Here is a 20,678-nt window from a genome sequence, read left to right on the forward strand (position 1 = left end):
TTATCAGGTGGTTCAGCAATAGGTTCACTAGAGGTTTGCAAAGTCCTATCATTTTTCTTTTTCTTCCTTTTAGAAGAACTAGGAAAGTGGCCCGCTCGATGCGCGGGCTAGAAATTTATAATGTTTATTAATGAGAACCTATAATTTCATTTGTGTAAATAAAATTGATATTACATGTGATGCCATTTTAAAATATATAAGACTTCCGAGACATAATTTTATCTTTGGTATATTCAGGTTTTTACTGAAATATATTTGTCATCACTTCATCATTTACGTGTTAACTATGCATGATGTACTAACTATTTTTTTATGATTAGTTCATTGTTCAAAATTTTATTCTTGGCATTTTTATCATGTGCTTAGTTATATATTTTCCGCAAACACAAAGTTAATAGTTCTCATTGTTTTCGTGTAGGCATGTATAGATTTGCTAACGTTGTGCTAGATTAGTAGGTATTTGTTTGCATATATAGCGATTTTTTTTACTACAGGTGATTTTGTTTTAGTTTGGAATAAAAATTTAGAGTGTATTTTTATATTGCACACATCCATTAAGACTTTATTGGTAGTTATTTGTTTCGATGGTCATTACCGAAAAAGGCTTTCGCCCCGCTTTATAGATAAAGCAAACCGCCACAAGACATACAACCACAACAGGTCCACACACACACACCACCCAAGTACCACAACAAAGTATTAAGGTTCTGCTGAGGGCACAGCTCAACAAACCCAGAAGAAAGAGAAAAAAACAAAGCCTGCCTGCCCAGCGCAGGAGAACAAGTCAAGCTCCGGCGGATTCGATGGTCATTTGATTTAGTTAAGTTAAGACACGTGCGCTCAATCTAAATAGGGTTGTTCATAGTGTAGTAGTTTTGGTTGTTTTGGGTACCACCGCTCGTTGGTTGTGCCGTGTACCAAATTCGGCTTGTTAGCGACCTTTTTGATGAAATAAAATTCACTTTTTTCATTTTAGAAAAGACACATGTGCGCAGCAGTAGCAATGGTGAATTGTATTTTCACATTAGCATAGTTTGCTGTTAGATTGTCCACTTTCTAGAAAAGAAATATCGTCCATAGTCTTCTCTACCTAGTACTCCCTCCGTTCCAAATTACTTGTCGCACGTATGGATGTATTTAGATGTATTTTAGTTTTAGATACATCCATTTTAGCGACGAGTAATTTGGAACGAAGGGAGTAGTTTTTTGTGTGTTGTTTTTGGACAAGTTCATTTTTTTCTGCTGACATAGCGACCACACACATCTTTCCTACACACCCTAAAAAGAAATCCTCTTTCCCATTCACGCTTTCACACTCACACATCTTGCTCTTGCTCTTCCCCTTGCCTTATCCCCTATCCCACTCCAAAATTGCTGCCGCCGGTAGCTCCCATCAGCTTGATTCCCTGATTCAGTGCCTTGAGCTTGCTCGTCCTCACCTACAGCCAGCCCCGCAGCTTGATTCATTTGTGCGGCCATAGCGTGACCTTCGACGGCGGCTGGTTTGTCTCTTGATCTCCTCGTACGCCTCCTCGGTCTCCTCCTAGGCTGGTAAACGTCGATGGAGTGGTAGGAGGGCCCAAGGTGCAGCTGCTCAAGGGAGGAGGCGAGATCATCAATCTGCACGATGTTGTTGCTGTCAATGTCCGTGCAGGTGATGTTGGCGTGGATTTCGTCTCCCACAACTGCTTTGATCCATCTTTAGTATCAGGATGGTGGAGATGTTTTCTGCCCCTAGAGCGCCAGCCAGACGCATCCTCCACATCGGCAACATTCTTCGAAGTTTGAAGGTCCGTTTTTTTCCTTTTCCTGGCTGTCATATTTACTTTTCATAACCCCTTCCTTTGTTTGTGTGATTGAACTAATATAACGTAATTAAGGAAATGCCTCTTAGTGAAAAATGTAGAAATCTTGGAAAAACATGTGATTATTTTTTAAGGTCTCTATAAGTGTTAATTAGATAGATTTCAATTAGTGAGTGAAATTAAAAAGAAATTTAAGTATATGTCTGCACACACATGATAACTCAATCAACGACGCTTTTGTCATCGGCATTCATGTAAGCGATGCGCTTGCTTCTATCTTGCTTACTGTGAGGTCCGTAGGGGTGTTGTCATCCCCAAGTTCCAAGTCGGACACGACATCACAGTCCCAAAGTGAGGCAGCCCAAAAATTTTGTCTTCGTCATCGACAAAGGCAGCGCGGCTTGGTCATCGAATATTTTCACCCGCATGTCTTCAGATGACTAATACCTACCAAAATAAAGTTTTAAACCATAGGATAAACTAACCTGACATATGTACCCCAGTCTACATGATGTATAGCTTATTGTGGAAACATGCACTAAATATGCTTTGATTAATGTCATGTGCCTATTAAGGTGAGAAGCATGCACGGTCCGGAATCTAAAAATAAACATGGATTGGTACCCATCAATAGACTTCTTATAGAATAGAATTGACCACAACCATATGGATGTACATGGAAAGCAACATAGCACCATCTCTCTTTGAAATAGCAGTATTTATTGGAAATTTACATTTGGTGCACTCTAATGAGCCAATAAAAGTTGTGTAAATCTGTATATAGCACACTTTTCAAACTCTAATGCAAGGTGGTAACAAGCATTTAATATTTAACATTTATGGGAATGTTAGGAACGAAAAATGGAAGATAATATTGTGCAAGTCTAGACTATGCATCCCTCCAAATAAAGGAAAGATCCTGGGCACAACTTCTAAATGCATAGGTGTATGTTCCAGTTTTTATGAGTTGCAAAACCGCAAATACTAAAAAAAAAATATTTCAACTGTAACTGAATTTTCTTTGTCACTGAATTTCTTTTATGATCTGAATCTCTAGTTGAGAAAAGTTCACTGAAGTTACGAAAAGCATTGCATTATGTCAGCCATTTCATATTGAAATGCCAAAAGAAGTGTTTTATAGCCACGTACATGTACCTATCGTTTAGTTAAGGTGGATCATAGATCTTTGGGGTTTGATCACCATGGACGTTACAATTGGCATGAGCTTAAACATATATGCTCACCTCCAGGAACAAAGTCAGGGGTGTGTGTGTGTATTCTAGTGTATAGTTACAGGAAAAATAACTTGGGCATACCTTTTAGAAAGGAGTGGACAAAGTGCTTCGAGTGCCCAGAGTTGGCATCTAAACAGGAAAAAATGGATGGATAATTTTATATCTAGTAAATAAAAGAACTATGCCCAATCTCCAAGATAAATCATCTTTCACAACCAAGCTTTAGCCAATGCAAATAGAGCATCATTAACATGGACCGATCCAATAAATAGATAATTGATATTTTAATAAATATACTTAAGGAGGGCAGCCTAGTTTTTACATTAATGTAATTATCTCTAAAGGCAGAAATTGATATTTCCATATTAAATGGATTATGATTTAGAAGGTAGATCCAGGTAAATATGCGACCACATAACACCTTGTGAAAAGATCATCATTTTGAAGATTTACCAACATAAAGCCATCATTGTATTGCATCATACACAGGGTGAAATTAATAGAATAGTTACCTTGTCTGATCCAGAACATATGTAAAGTAGCCAACCCTTGCACACCCTTCCTTATAAATAATCTCGAGAATAAAAATTGCTATTGAAACCGTGCTGGTATAAATCAAGTGTAGCCCTGTGTTTTGGCGCCAACAATGTTCATTGTGTTACAGTGCATGGATTGAAAAGGCCTGAAAGTGTTTTCTAGTTCTACAGTATTAGCAATTGATTCTTGATTGATGTTATGTGTTCCTACAGAAAATTCTCTGTTAGAATCGAAGCATTGATACTAACAATTTGACGAACACTTGCAGTGTGTTGCCTAACTGGGAACTATTGGATGTGGGGAGAGAAGAAACTTTACCTTGTTGTTGACCGAAAACAGTAGTAAAGCTCCAACCTCTAGGTAAATATCATCCTTGACGAAGAGGTCGAATTCTGGCCACTTATAGGGTCTGTGTATGGTGTGTATCTCAAGTTCCAACTCTCACCTGATTGGTCTTCTAATCTCGCTCTAGCTGGCTGACAGGAGAATTCATATGTTAATAACAATGCTCCAAGAGCAATCCAACCATCCAAGGCATATGGTTTTGGAGATCAGCTGTTTGCAAATACGGAAGGAAAAATACCTTATAACAGCTAGCTGTGGGGTGAAAGCAGATGTGGTTTTGGAGATCAGCAGTTTGCAAATATGGAAGGGAAAATACCTTATAGCAGCTAGCGGTGGGGTGAAAGTAGATTGCAATTTGATTGCAATATTTTTTATTCAGTTATGTTTGCACGTGGCTGTACCACATCAAAACTGATTGAACCTTCCTAATCTCGTCGCAATTCTTTTGCCCTATTTGCCATACATGCCTATCTCTTGTGTATTCATTGATTAATTTTTGTTGAGCGTCCTGGCTACCAATCTATCCTGCTTAGTAGTTGATCCTATTAATAAGGGACAAAATAGAAGTAACAATGCAGGGAAGAACAATAGCATACCTAGTCATCAAGGCCGGATTCCTGTATGCACACTGGGCGGCAGAGAGCGAACGGCATGGGTGGGGAGGGGAATGATATGTTTGAGGTTGAGGATGCATGGTCAGCCCGAGGGGAGGCTCGATCAATCTCGGCAGTTACCCCATCGTCCGGCGTGGCTTCCATGGGGGCATGGAGGCGATGATTTTTATCTTTAGGAAACGATTAATTTCTGTTCTTTTTATAGGGAATATAGATATTCTTCTGTTAGGATAGCGATGAGATTTGGATGTGAGTTTGTTTTTTTAGTGAAAAGATATGGGAAGTGAGATATGTACGTGATGGATGTGAGGTTGTTTTTTTAAGTAAAAAGATATGGACCTGATATTGTTTTTTTGTTGTTGAAAAAGGTGAATTGTTAATCAGTTTTTTTAGTGAATTGGTAGGATATGTAATGGCAAAGGTGGGTAATTAATTTTCCTTTGGTTAGATCGGACGATTGTAATTTTTTGTCTACTAAAATAAATGGCCAGCTGTTTCTAATTTTTGCGGTAATTTTTAGCATAATTCTCTTTTTTTGGTTAGCTCGTAAAGTACTTTTTATATATAATAGACTAGGTACATCAATATTATTTCTCTGAGAATCTTGCTCAATTCTTTTAGGGTGGCCTTCAGGATACAAAGGTTCCTAAGTCATTGTACCAGTTCTAGTAGCCACTCTAACAGCATAATCATTTTTCTTACTATTAATTTCATTAAGAAAATCATTTTGAGTTTTAAGTACTTGTTCTACTTGAGTGGTAACCATAGAAGCATGTTTGCTAACAAGTTTAAGTTCACCTCTAATATTAGCCATATAATCACCCAAGTGTTCAATCATATACGAATTTTTTTTAATTGTCTACCAAAATAAGCATTAAAATCTTCTTGCTTAAACATAAAATTATCAAACTCATCCAAGCACTGACTAACAATTTTAGTAGGAGGGATTTTAGCTTTATCGAATCTATAGAGAGAATTTATCTTTACTACCTGTGTCGGGTTATTAGGATCAGGAGGTTCTTCAATAGGTAATGGATTAAGATCATATGTTTCTCCAACAGGCGGTAAATTAAGACCATGTATTTCTTCAATAGGAGGTAAATTCTTAACATCTTCAACTTTAATACCTTTTTCTTTCATAGATTTGTTTGCCTCTTGCATATCTTCGGGACTGAGAAATAGAACACCTCTCTTCTTCGGAGTTGGTTTAGGAATAGGCTCGGTAATTGGAGCGGGAGCTGGCTCAGGAGCTGACTCAGGAGGTGCCCAATTATTTTCATTTGTCAACATATTATTCAATAGAATTTCAGCTTCATTCGGTGTTCTTACCCTAAAAAGAGAACCAGCACAACTATCCAGGTAATCTCTGAAAGCATCGGTTAGTCCATTATAAAAGATATCAAGTATTTTATTTTTCTTAAGAGGATGATCAGGCAAAGCATTAAGTAACTTGAGAAGCCTCCCCCAAGCTTGTGGGAGACTCTCTTCTTCAATTTGCACAAAATTGTATATTTCCTTTAAAGCAGCTTGTTTCTTATGAGCAGGGAAATATTTAGCAGAGAAGTAATAAATCATATCCTGGGGACTACGCACACAACCATGATCAAGATAATTAAACCATATCTTAGCATCACCCTTTAATGAGAATGGAAATATTTTAAGTATATAAAAGTAACGAGATATCTCATCATTAGTGAAAATGGTGGCTATATCATTTAATTTAGTAAGATGTGCCACGACAGTTTCAGATTCATAACCATGAAAAGGATCAGATTCAACCAAAGTAATTATATCAGGATCAACAGCGAATTCATAATCCTTATCGGGGACACAAATAGGTGAAGTAGAAAAAGCAGGGCCAGGTTTTATTTTATCTCTAAGAGATTCTTTACTCCATTAATTAATAGCCTCTTAAGTTCACGACTATCTTTGCAAGCTAAAATAGCTGCAGAAGCTTACATATCAAAAACATAACCCTTAGGAATAACAGGCCTATCATCATCATCACTTTCATCAATATAATCAGATTCAATAATTTCTTTCTCTCTAGCCCTAGCAATTTGTTCATCAAGAAATTCACTAAGGGGCACAGTATTATCAGGCATAGAAGTAGTTTCATCATAAGTATCATGCATAGAAGAAGTGGCATCATCAATAACATGCGACATATCAAAACGAATAACAGAAGCAGGTTTAGGTGTCGCAAGCTTACTCATAACAGAAGGTGAATCAAGTGCAGAGCTAGATGTCAGTTCCTTACCTCCCCTCGTAGTTGAGGGATAAATTGTTGTCTTAGCGTCTTTCAACTTCTTCATAGTGTCCAACAGATATAAATCCCAAGTGACTCAAAGAATAGAGCTATGCTCCCCGGCAACGGCGCCAGAAATTAGTCTTGATAACCCACAAGTGTAGGGGATCGCAACAGCTTTCGAGGGTAGAGTATTCAACCCAATTTTTTTGATTCGACACAAGGGGAGCCAAAGAATATTCTCAAGTATTAGCAGTTGAGTTGTCAATTCAACCACACCTGGAAACTTAGTATCTACAGCAAGATGTTTAGTAGTAAAGTAATATGATAGTGGTGGTAACGATAACAAAAGTAAAGGAAGCAAAAAGTAATGTTTTTGGTATTTTGTAGTGATTGTAACAGTAGCAACAGGAAAGTAAATAAGCGTAAACCAGTATATGGAAAACTCGTAGGCATTGGATCGGTGATGGATAATTATGCCGGATGCGGTTCATCATGTAACAGTCATAACATAGGGTGACACAGAACTAGCTCCAATTCATCAATGTAATGTAGGCATGTATTCCGAATATAGTCATACATGCTTATGGAAAAGAACTTGCATGACATCTTTTGTCCTACCCTCCCGTGGCAGCGGGGTCCTAATGGAAACTAAGGGATATTAAGGCCTCCTTTTAATAGAGAACCGGAACAAAGGATTAGCACATAGTGACTACATGAACTCCTCAAACTATGGTCATCACCGGGAGTGGTCCCGATTATTGTCACTTCGGGGTTGCCGGATCATAACACATAGTAGGTGACTATAGACTTGCAAGATAGGATCAAGAACTCACATATATTCATGAAAACATAACAGGTTCAGATCTGAAATCATGGCACTCGGGCCCTAGTGACAAGCATTAAGCATAGCAAAGTCATAGCAACATCAATCTCAGAACATAGTGGATACTAGGGATTAAACCCTAACAAAACTAACTCGATTGCATGATAGATCTCATCCAACCCATCACTGTCCAGCAAGCCTACGATGGAATTACTCACGCACGACGGTGAGCATCATGAAATTGGTGATGGAGGATGGTTGATGATGACGACGGCGACGAATCCCCCTCTCCGGAGCCCCGAACGGACTCCAGATCAGCCCTCCCGAGAGGTTTTAGGGCTTGTCGGCGGCTCTATATCATAAAACGCGATGATTTCTTCTCCTCAATTTTTTTCTCCCCGAAAGCAAATATATAGAGTTGGAGTTGGCGTCGGAGGAGCTCCAGGGGGCCCACGAGGTAGGGTGGCGCGCCCTAGGGGTGGGGTGGGGGGGGCGCCCCCCACCCTCGTGGATAGGGTGTGGCCCCCCTGATCTTCATCTTTGGCGAGGAATTTTTATTATTTTTAACTTGACGTTCCGTGGAGTTTCAGGTCATTCCGAGAACTTTTGTTTTCTGCACATAAAACAACATCATGGCAATTCTGTTGAAAACAGCGTCAGTCTGGGTTAGTTCCATTCAAATCATGCAAGTTAGAGTCCAAAACAAGGGCAAAAGTGTTTGGAAAAGTAGATACGACGGAGATGTATCAACAGTTGACAAAACAAAGAATGCTTGAGAACAGTGCTACGAAATGTAGCAATTGTTGGACCAAAGTGTTAACTGAACATTACATTTCAGAGGACCAAACTGTTAACTGAACATCAGATTGCATATTTACATTATAGAGGACAAATCACTAGAAGGCACTGGCGGTGGCCTCGAGAAAACATCACAAACTATATTTTAAAGTAGACAACCGTGCGGCGGTGTCGACGGTGGCCTCGAAGACGAGGTGCTCCTCCAAGATCTGGCGGTCGACATGCATGTCAGCCATAGCGACCTCGTTCGCACGTGCAGCCGCATGTTACTTAGCTCCATGTTATACTGCGTGTAAAATGGTTGTGGGCGGCGCTTAATTGGAGGAGGGGGCAGTGATTTCGGTGGAAGGTGTCGCTCCGTCAGTCGGGGCATGTGGGACGGGAAAGGAGGAGGATGGTGTGGGTGGGGTGTGGATTACTTGACCATAGCGACGAGGCCGTGCAGCAAGAAGAAGGGTCGCCGGCAAGGAGGCGGGCTGCAAGAAGAAGGGTCACCGGCGAGGAGGCTATGCTGCAAGAAGAAGGGTAACCGGCGAGGAGGCGGCGCTGCAAGAAGAAGGGTAGCCGGTGAGGAGGCGGCGCTACAAGAAAAAGGGTAGCCGGCGAGGAGGCGGCGCTACAAGAAGAAGGGTCGCCGGCGAGGAGGCTGAGCTGCCAGTAAGCAGCAATGAAGGTTTGAACTTGGAAAGCAAGGAGGAATAGTAGAAATGTGGCTTTTGGTAGGAGGGAGGGGGCGGGGAGATAGATATTTTCGCAGTGGCAAAAAAATTTCGCTCGATGCCACGAGAAACTGGCATGCAAGTGCGGTTCAAGCGGGGGTGGTGGACTGTAGACGACGAAATGGTGTTACGGAGGGAAAAATGGTGTTTGAATTGCTAGAACATTTACGTATAGTGAACATGCAACTAGTACATGAGTGTCGTGTTTAAATTTGGAATTATTCCGGGTTCATTTGGCATTTTTATGCATTAATTGAGTTTCTGGGCATTTAATGTGCATAATTCAAATTTGAACTACAAGCACATGCTTCAATGCACCAAAGTTTGCTGAAAAATCACATGTGTGTCTTTGGGTGAATTTATAGGTCCCATGCAAGAAATGGGAATGAAATTCAAACATCTGGGTGTCGTGGCTCGGCCAGAATGATCGAGGAACTTGGTTTTTAAATTCCTGTAAATCCAAAACATGGCTGAAAATCATGAAACTTGGCATGGTTTCATTACATGGCACCAACATGCTGCAGTAAATTTTTTGGCCGAATTGGGACAAGCTTTGGTGTAAGCTTCTTGCAAACCGGAGCTTCCCTCAAGAAGGCTCCTGGTTCCGAGAGGGAACGTGTCACCTCCGTGTGCGAAACAACATACATACAGTGCCTTCTCCCGCCTTAATTTTTTTACACAAGCACATTAGACCAAATAGAAGTATCGTGCTAAATTTTGGAATTATTCCGTGTTCGTTTGGCCTTTTTATACATTAATTGAGTTTCTGGGCATTTAATGTGCATAATTCAAATTTGAACTACAAGCATGTGCTCCAGTGCACCAAAGTTGTTTGAAAAATCACATGTGTGTCCTTGGGTGAATTTCTAGGTCACATGCAAGAGATAGGAGTGAAATTCAAACATCTGGGCATCGCGGCTCGGCCGGAAAGATTGAGAAACTTGGTGTTTCAATTCCTATAATTCCAAAACACGGCTGAAAATCATGAAACTTAGCATGGTCTCATGACATGGCACCAACATGCTGCGGTAATTTTCTTGGTCGAGTTGGGACAAGCTTTGGTGTAGGCTTCTTGCAAACCAGAGCTTCCCTCAAGAAGGCTCGTGGTTTCCGAGAGGGAACGTGTCACCTCCGTGTGCAAAACGACATAAGTACAGTGCCTTCTCCCGCCTTAATTTTTTTACACAGCCAGATTACACCAAATAGAAGTACCGTCCTAAATTTTGAATTATTCCGGGCTCGTTTCACCTTTTTTATACATTAATTGAGTTTCTGGGCATTTAATGTGCATAATTCAAATTTGAACTACAAGCACAGGCTCCAGTGCACCAAAGTTGTTTGAAAAATCACATCTATGTCCTTGGGTGAATTTCTAGGTCCCATGCAAGAGATTGGAGTGAAATTCAAACATCTGGGCGCCGTGGCTTGGCTGGAAAGATTGAGAAACTTTGTTTTTTAATTCCTGTAATTCCAAAACATGCCTGAAAATCATGAAACTTGGCATGGTATCATGACATGGCACCAACATGTTGCGGTAATTTTTTTGGCCGAATTGGGACAAGCTTTGGTGTAGGCTTCTTGCAAACCGGAGCTTCCCTCAAGAAGGCTCGTGGTTTCTGAGAGGGAACGTGTCACCTTCGTGTGGGAAACGACATACATACAATGCCTTCTCCTGCCTTAATTTTTTTACACAGCCAGATTACACCAAATAGAAGTACCATCCTAAATTTTGGAATTATTCCGGGCTTGTTTCTCATTTTTTATACATTAATTGAGTTTCTAGGCATTTAATGTGCGTAATTCAAATTTGAACTACAAGCACAGGCTCCAGTGCACCAAAGTTGTTTGAAAAAACACATGTGTGTCCTTGGGGTGAATTTCTAGGTCCCATGCAAGAGATTGGAGTGAAATTCAAACATCTGGGCATCGTGGCTCGGCCGAAAAGATTGAGGAACTTGGTTTTTTAATTCCTGTAATTCCAAAACATGCCTGAAAATCAAGAAACTTGGCATGGTGTCATCACATGGCACGAACATGCTACGGTAATTTTTTTGGCCGAACTGGGACAAGCTTTGGTGTAAGCTTCTTGCAAACCGGAGGTTCCCTCAAGAAGGCTCGTGGTTCCGAGAGGGAACGTGTCACCTCCGTGTGCAAAATGACATACGTATAATGCCTTCTCCCGCCTTAATTTTTTTGCACAGCTAGATTAGACAAAATAGAAGTACCGTGCTAAATTTTGGAATTATTCCGGGCTCGTTTCGCCTTTTTTATACATTAATTGAGTTTTTGGGCATTTAATGTGCATAATTCAAATTTGAACTACAAGCACACGCTCCAGTGACCAAACTTGTTTGAAAAATCACATGTGTGTCCTTGGGTGAATTTCTCGATCCCATGCAATAGATGGGAGTGAAATTCAAACATCTGGGCGTCATGGCTCGGCCGGAAATATTGAGAAACTTGGTTTTTTAATTCCTGTAATTCCAAAACACGCCTGAAAATCATGAAACTTAGCATGGTGTCATGACATGGCACCAACATGCTACGGTAATTTTTTTGGCTGAATTGAGACAAGCTTTGGTGTAAGCTTCTTGCAAACCAGAGCTTCCCTCAAGAAGGCTCGTGCTTCCGAGAGGGAACGTGTCACCTCCGTGTGCGAAACGACATACGTACACTGCCTTCTCCCGCCTTATTTTTTTACACAGCCAGATTACACCAAATAGAAGTACCGTGCTAAATTTTGGAATTATTCCGGGCTCGTTTTGCCTTTTTTATACATTAATTGAGTTTCTAGGCATTTAAGGTGCATAATTCAAATTTGAACTACAAGCACATGCTCCAGTGCACCAAAGTTGTTTGAAAAATCACATGTGTGTCCTTGGGTGAATTTCTAGGTCCCATGCAAGAGATGGGAGTGAAATTCAAACATCTGGGCGTCGTGGCTCTGCCGGAAAGATTGAGAAACTAGGTTTTTTAATTCCTGTAATTCCAAAACACGGCTGAAAATCATGAAAGTTGGCATGGTCTCATGACATTGCACCAACATGCTGAGGTAATTTTTCTGTCCGATTTGCGAAGGCCCACACATTAACAATCAACAAAGTCATTTTCGAACAAGTGTTGTTATGTTACAAATCGGAAACACAAGTATTATTGACACCATGGGCGTTCGACTTACCAATTACGTGCGGCCACACGTCCCCTTTTTTTATTGGCTAGGAGGTGTCGTGCAGGTTAGCTATTTGAGTACGGGAGGTGTGTGATCATACCCCTGCGCATGCTCACCGGGAGGAGAGCCCTTTGACCGCTACCCGTCGCGCACCTCCCTTCCAACATCTCCATTAATGGCGCCTGAGCACCTGTTCTAGGGCGTGGCTATATGTCTCACTGGACTGAGATTTTAGAGAGAAAAATGAAAATCTGAAAAAGAAAGTTTTGCATGGATCTTGATGTAAGATCCGACGGACCTATATAGCATCGACTGCGAATTATAGCAAGCATGATGAATATAAGGACGATGACAGTGGATAATAATTGTCTTACATATTTAGAAACATAATTTAAAAAATCCACATGCGGCAACGCCCGAAATACACAAGGGCAAAAGAAGAAGGAAGACAACAATCTGGCTTGCTGATCACTACTTTCTTGATGCGTTGCTGCAGGCCGTGGGAACTAGTCTCCGCGGCGAGTGGCGACGAGCTCTTTAACAACAGCTTGTTAAAATCGGGGAGTAATATTATTTCTATCGCCATGGATGATGAACAAGTAGCATTGTTGCTTGCTAAAAGAAAAGCAGACATACTTGAAGCAAGCAATTACGTCCATGGCCAACTATTTCTTGTTGGCGAATACTTTGATGAGTGCAGCTCCAGTTGCCGCGAGTTACATGAATATTGCATGGATCAAATGTCAGAAGGTCATCACCACTTGCTAGTCCACTACAACAGAGATCATTTCCGACATGATGCTAGTTCCATCATTGTGAGTTTCGAGGACTTACATCTCTTCTTCAACTTCAACGTGCTCGATGCCACTCTTGTTAGATGCGTGATTTTGTAAGTACTTAACAAACTTTGATCAACTTCTCCATACAAGGCTGTAAATGATAAATAGCTAACTGCATTTTATTCCTCTTACGGGATTGAACGCGCAGAGAAGACAAAGTGGGAGTGTGTATTTCATAGATCCTGCATTAAGAAACGGCACAACATTACATGAAAAGTACCGACGGGATTGGGCCGTTAACACGGTCGTCCGTATCTTCGAAAACACGTCCCATGCAGAATCAGTTCTCTAGCCATATCATGAAGGGTAAGTTAAGTAAACAACCACGCATACACTGATTGTCTTTCAGATTTTGACATCATTCATAGGTTCATGGATTTCTTAATATGTAGCAATCACTGGATATCGGTATTCATTGTTCCAAACAAGAACACAGTTTACTACACAGATTCTCTCAGAGAGTCAACAAACGCTCAGGATTTGATGCATCTTCAGCAATTCTTGGATAGGTATTGAATTATATGATGTTGAAGTTAATTTGCATTCATATCTGGTTCAATAATTGATGTTGTCAAAATTCATCATCATTTGCAGTGTACTCGCATTGTGGGAAACTAAAACAGGGAACCTGTTCAAGAGGAAACTACCTCTGCAGCACGAGATCGTTTCTCTGGTAACACACCGAAATACATTATTTTTGGAAAATTTATCCAACAGTCTGCAAATACCTTCCCTTACGCTAGTCAAATGTTCAAGCTTCTAAATAAACCTCTTTCAATTTTGTCCAAAGAAAAAATAATACATCTAACACCGGTTAGGTTGTTCCTAACAGGACAAATACATGACTAATTTTGTACAAAAAATTGCAGTGTCCTCGGCAAGAAGCAGCGATCAACCTTTGTGGATACTATGTTTGCAGACACATGATCTCCATCTGCAAATCTGCTGATAGTTGTGACGATCCTTGCGAATTAGTACCAGTAAGTCTATCTTAATTAATATCTTCTACTCCACTCATATGGCACATTCTGATTTTAAAAATACTGTAGCTCATCTTAAAACCGAGGACCCCTGAACTGCTCCCGGCTGGTGAACCGTCGATGATACACAACAGATCAGAAACGATTTGCAGCGCTACTACGTGTGCGTAGGTTCTCCGGAACCGTTTGTGATATCGCATTATCACACACGAGAACTGGGGGTAAACCGTGCCCAATGCAAAATACAATCCCAGTCGTATTGTTTTTAGGAAACGTGTGGGATCCCAAACGAAAAGCACACATCACCCTTGCCGCAACCGTCGGTGATACCTAACAAATCACAAACGGTCTGCAACACTTGTATGTGTGCGAAGGGGCTCCTGAACCGTTTGTGATAGAACATTATCACAGACGGTAATTGTTGGAAAACGTGTGCGATGGAGTCTAGCATGGCAGACGGGTTACGAAGAAAACTCATGGGTGATAGGGCACAAATCGCACATAGTTCATATGTTGGCCCGTGTGCCTTACATACTGTTTCCCAAACGGTTCGCTATGACAGACCGTATGGTTTCACTGCGTCATTAGAAACGCTTAATCACCAATACCACATGTGCGAAAGAATTTAGTGTGTGCTGCATCGCACATGATTACATTTTGGAAGGCCTCTGGATCACTGTTCCATATCCCCGACGGTTTCTGGGTTGTGTGGGAAGGACCCCCTATCACACACACTCACTTGGCGACGGTTCCGAAGGCCATCACGGAAAGGGGTTAAAACCCGTTTGTTTAGGACCGACGGGCACCAGTGCCCTTCCATATAATGTACTTTCAGGTCGTCAACTTGCACTCATGGGCTTTGCCACTTTCTTTGATATTGACATCGTGACCCTCTTGTGGAGCAAGACTCTTAAAGTAGCCTTTGTTGGGCATGTCGAGAATGGTCTCTATGTGATTAACTTCTCGGAGCGACCCACTAAGACCGCAACATGCCTAATGGCTAAAGTTGACGTAGGATGGCTTTGGTATCGCCGTTTAGCCCATGTCAATATGAGATCTTTGCAAAGTATTCTCAAGGGGGACCATGTCTGTGGACTAACAAATGTTAGTTTTGCCAAAGATCGTGCTTGAAGTGCTTGTATCGAAGGAAAGCTACATGAGAAGGCTCACCCTCCCACGACTATCATTTACTCGAAGAGGCCTTTGGAGCTCCTTCACTTGGATCTCTTTGGGCCTCCATCCTTTGATAGTCTCGGGGGTAGAAAGTATTTCTTGGTGATTGTGGATGATTATTCAAGATACATTTGGGTATACTTCTTCAACAGGAAGAGTGAGACCCAACAAACCGTCATTGACTTTGCTAATGGAGCTCAATGCCAACACAATGCAAAGATCTTGATGATAAGAAGTGACAACGACACCGAGTTCAAGAACTACACCTTGGATGAGTTTCTTAGTGATGAGGGGATCACACATCAGTATTCCGCACCATACACCCCTCATCAAAATGGTGTAACAGAGAGGAAGAACCTGACGTTGATGGATGCGGCAAGGACCATGATGGTGGAGTTCAAGTCTCCATAAAACTTTTGGGCCGAAGCCATTAAAACCGCGTGTCATGCATCCAATCGGCTCTATCTCCGCAAAGGCTTGAACAAGACTCCATATGAGATACTCACCGGTAACAAGCCCAACCTCAAGTACTTCCGGGTGTTCGGGTGTAAGTGTTTCATTCTCAAGAAAGGTGTTCTTCTGTCTAAATTTGAGGCTAGAGATCATGAGTGCATATTCGTTGGTTATGCTACAAACTCTCATGCCTACCTTGTCCTCAATAAGTCCACGAGACTTATTGAGGAGACGTGTAACGTGGAGTTTGATGAGAATAAGGGCTCCCAAGTGGAGCAAAGTGGCACTTGTGATGTAGGTGATGAAATTCCTCCCCAAGCCATAAGAAGAATGGGTATTGGTTACATCCTACCCATTGAGGAACCCCTTGTGGCCGAAGGAGAAGGACAATGTTCCACTCAAGTGGAACCATCACCAACCCAAGACCCACACGCTTTCGCGGAACAAAGTGAAGGCCCTCAACCAAATGAACATGATCAAGGGCAAGATCAACCACAAGATGGTGGTGAACCACCAAGTGATACCCAAGGTCAAGTTCTCACCGCCGAGCAAGTTCATGATCATGAGCAAGCTCAAGATCAAGAAAAAACTCAAGACGAAACTCAAGATGGTCAAGTTTCCGCTCGTCAGCTCACTCGTGAGGAGGAATTGGAGCGTCGTGCCGCTAAGATTGCATCCAAGCTCACTACCAAAGATCATCTCATGAAGAATGTGCTTGGAAGCTTAAGAAAGGGGGTAAGCAATCGTAGACAATTAGAAAACTATTGTGAACATCACACGTTTGTTTCTTGTGTTGAACCGCAAAAGGTCTATGAGGCGCTCGAGGATCCGGATTGGCTTAATGCCATGCATGAAGAACTCAACTACTTTGAGCACAACAAGGTGTGGAGATTGGTGCCAAGGCCAACGGGGAGCCATAATGTTATTGGAACCAAGTGGATATTCAAGAACAAGCAAGATGCTCATGGAATTATCATTCGCAACAAGGCTCGTTTGGTAGCACAAGGCTACTCCCAAGTCGAGGGTATCGACTACGGTGAAACCTTTGCTCCCATTGCACCTTGAATCTATTCGTTTGTTGATTGCTTATGCTTCTCATCATAACTTCAAGTTGCAACAAATGGATGTGAAGAGTGCTTTTCTTAATGGTCCTATTAATGAGTTGGTGTATGTCAAACAACCCCCCGGATTTGAGGATCCCTATTTCCCCGATCATGTGTACCGACTCGATAAGGCACTCTATGGCATTAAACAAACCCCACGAGCGTGGTATGACCACCTTACCAAGTTGTTGCAAGATCGTGGGTTTGAAATTGGGAAAATCAACCCCGCTCTTTTTACTAAGAAGGTCAAAGGGTGTTGGGGAAACTGCCTCCACGAGCACCTATGGGGACGGAGCCCCTTTCGGTTCGGCGAGGGGCGGAGGTCGCGCGAAGAGCGGATCGAGGCGAGGCACACGAGCAGTTTACCCAGCTTCGGGCCGCACGGATGCGTAAAACCCTACTGCTGCTTTGTGGATTGTATTGTGTTCTTGCTCGGGAGCGCGGAGTGCTACAGTACACACCAACAGCTAACGAGACCAAGCGTGAGAGTGTTTCTGTCCCTCCCCCCCTCTACGTTGCGCATGGGCCTCCTTTTATGTGCTCAAGGGGTCACCGACAGGTGGCAACGTAGACAAGGGTAAAAATGGAAAAGAGCTACGGTAGGTACAGCTACATGTACAATGGCTGTATAGTGTATCATACCTAACCCTGACACCAGGGGACAAGGGCATTAAATGCCCGTCTGCGTCGCCCAAACAGTGCGAAAAGGGACCGTCAGGGGCGCCACCGTTCGCCACGATGGCTATCTTGTCAGCGAAGCTTGCCACCGCATACCCCTGGCTGCACAGCTTCCCGCCACGTGCGCCTGGAAGGGTCTCAGCGCGACACGTTGGTGGATGAGTTGGAGCGCGGGCACGGGGTGGTAGCTTGCCGCGGCAAGCGCCTTGCCGCGGTTGTTGTCTTGTCGTGTCCGGGAGCTTGCCGCTCACCGGGCCTTGCCGGGACGTGCGGCGCGTCGCGGCAAGTTCCTTGAGATGCCTTGGTTGGTCTTCCTGGCAAGCTCCTCTTGCCGAGGTCTTGTGCTTCAAGTGGCCTTCCCGGCAAGCTCCTCTTGCCGGGGCCTTGTCTCCTAGGCTTGAATACTTTGTTCTTGAATGGCTCCAAAGGAACCACGGAGGACCTTGGCGGTCACCTGGCAAGCCTTGCCGCGGGGTGCTGCGATTGCCCGTGCACAAGTTCGGGATACTAGGGTACCCCTACTCTAGTACACCAACAGGAGCCCCCGGGCCTGGGCCACACACGGTGCCGAGCGCTGTTGGGCCAGGCCCAAAACGGTGCACGGGCACGCGCGGCCTGGGTCACGCCGTATCTAGCTCCGTATCCACCGCGCCCTCCCTGAACGGCACGCGTCAAACGCGGCGTCGTGGGGGAGATCGTGGATGGTTTCTTTATTGGGCGGGGTCGAGGCGCGGTTTTCGAGGCGTCCACTCCCCATGATCACGGGGTGGGGAGAGGTCGCCTCACCCGTCGCATCGGTTCTGCATGCTTGCCACGCGGCTTTCATGCGCTTGGGGCGGCGAACGGTGGAGGCGGGAAACCGGGCCGTCGTGGGTCGAGGCAGCGGGTCTGTCCCAGTTCCCTGCTCCTTCTGTGTCTTGGTTGGCTGAGTGGGGCGGCCGAGCCCCCACCCTGTTCCTTTATAAGGAGCGGGAGGGGGAGGACGGAGGCCCACATTCTTTCATCTCCTCTTTCCTTCAGCTTCTGATCCCCTCTCTCTCATTCTCCATGGAGAAAGGGAACCCTGGTCCTTCAACGGTGGCGGCGAGGGTCGCCGCTAGACAACGCGTCCCTCCTTCTCCCGCACCCGTGGTGGCAGAGCCAGCCGTAAGGGGAAGAGGGAGGGGGCGAGGCCGTGGGCGAGGTCGAGGGCGAGGCCGAGGCGCTCGGGGAAGAGGTGGACGGGGCGGCGCGCCGGCTTCGCCTCCGCCAGCGGTTCCTCTTCCCACGGCGGTCCATATTGGGGATGACCCCTGCGAGTTCTTTGTCAGGCTGCGTCGGCCGCCTCGTCGTCGCCTACGGCTCCCGACTCCATTTGCGAGCGAGATGGAGTTGGACCCGCCCGAGACACTGAGGCTGCACATGAGGGGCTGTGGAATCAGCGGTACGCGAGTCCGCGTTGACTTCCCAGCCCCTAATGTGATGTATCTCGGTCGAGGGTGGAAGACGTTCGCCCATATCCACCGCCTGATGGAGGGGTTCACCCTTCATTTTAAGCTGATGGAGGGCGGTCTCCTCTCCGTCAAGGTCTTCGGGTGCTTCGGAACCCGGGAAAGGTGCTACGTGGAGAGCTCCTCTGATAGCGAAGACTCCTCCTCGAGCGAGAGTGACGAGGAGGACAGCAGCAGCGACGACGGGGGTAGCGGGCGGCAGGATGACGGGTCCGACTAGGTGTCGGGCGTCGCTCCGTGCGGCACCGGCGACCCCATCATCTGTGTCGCCGGCTCCTTGAACTTCTCGGGGTCGTCTCCTTGGGCGGCTGGCGTAGGGAGGCTGCGGAAGAGGAAGAGGGCGGGCGGCAAGGCCGTCAAGTCGGAGTACGTGGGCACGTCCTCGACAGTGTGCTGACGTCCTGCCGCTTCATCTTCGAGCCCTGCTTCCGGCGCCGCCATCACCATCCAGCCTTTGGGCGGCCCCCGAGATGTTCTCTTGCTGTCTTCTGCTACCCGTAGCTCGCCTAGGCGCCCCTTTTGCCCTTTTCGCCTCCTTGACCTACCTCCTGAAGAGAGGGACAAGAAAGGGATTAAGGGCACCTTATCTTTTTAATTTGTAAGCCCTCGGGACTTAGCTGCATTTAAAACTTGTAATCCCATCATTCATGTTTTTCATTCTCTATGAACTGTACCTGAGTGGAATGCTTTTTAGTGAAAAGGGGATGCTTGCCGGGTCACTTGTCTTGCGGGTGGAAACCACGTCAAGGAGCAAATCCTTTATATCCTTAAGATAGACACTTCTTTGCCCGGCAGCAGGCCCTGCCGTCTTCCCACGTCGCTCGACCTTTCTCACGCTTTTGGCGGAGGCAGGGATGAGGCGTGTTCGGGCTCCTCGTTTCGTCCCTTTGCTGCCGCGACTACGACCAAACCTGGCCCCAAGAACGAGCCCTAGGGCCTAGAGTTAGGGAGCACGGTAGCTTTTAGGAAGAAACGAGGTTTCGCATACCTCAGTCCATAAGAGAATGCATGATAAGGGATGAAAAACTTATCTGAGATTGCCGCCCCCGGCAACTCTGGTTTGCCATGGGTGAATCTTTGTACTTGCAGCCCCCGGCAACACTGGCTTGCCGGGGTCCAGATGCTGGTCCATCCTTCTTCTCTTTTTCATCCTCAAGTGGTCCAGCCAGGATATGCGAGCCCTGCGAACCAAGGGAAATGAAAGAACGGCAAAGGGACGCACACTCGACCTCTAAGCTAGGGGTTAGCCGCTGCTAAGCACTATCAACCCTAACCAAGGACGAGACTCGACCTAGCATGCATGCTATAACTTAGGGCGCCAGCGCTTCACTTATGCTCAGGGTCTGCGCCTGGCTTTGTACAAAGGATTACATGCAACAGCGGCAAGACTTGTACAAAAAGGTGGTTGCTGGAACAGGGTCTGACAACCGCGCCTTACGGGTAAAACTTACGAAGATGCTCAATATTCCAGGAGTTGCTCACCAGAACGCCATCTTCGGTCTCAAGGTGGACAGCGCCAGGCCTAGTGACTCGTTTCACCCGATAAGGGCCTTCCCACTTCGGCGTCAACTTGTTGGAATTCTTGGTGGACTGAACGCGCCGAAGAACAAGGTCGCCTTCCTCGAGACTTCTGGCGCTAACTTTGCGGCTATGGTAGCGGCACAAA

General features: G+C 44.6%; 1 long non-coding RNA gene across 1 annotated transcript; it reads left to right on the top strand.

The window, feature by feature from the left end:
- Nucleotides 1-1,204: 1,204 nt before the first annotated feature.
- Nucleotides 1,205-4,425, top strand: LOC123111582 (uncharacterized). Its single transcript, XR_006454554.1, has 2 exons — nucleotides 1,205-1,790; nucleotides 3,846-4,425. It is a non-coding gene; the product is annotated as an uncharacterized lncRNA (long non-coding RNA).
- Nucleotides 4,426-20,678: the final 16,253 nt, after the last annotated feature.

The sequence above is a fragment of the Triticum aestivum genome, chromosome 5B (genome assembly GCF_018294505.1).
Source record: "Triticum aestivum cultivar Chinese Spring chromosome 5B, IWGSC CS RefSeq v2.1, whole genome shotgun sequence".
In the NCBI taxonomy this organism is placed as follows: domain Eukaryota; kingdom Viridiplantae; phylum Streptophyta; class Magnoliopsida; order Poales; family Poaceae; genus Triticum; species Triticum aestivum.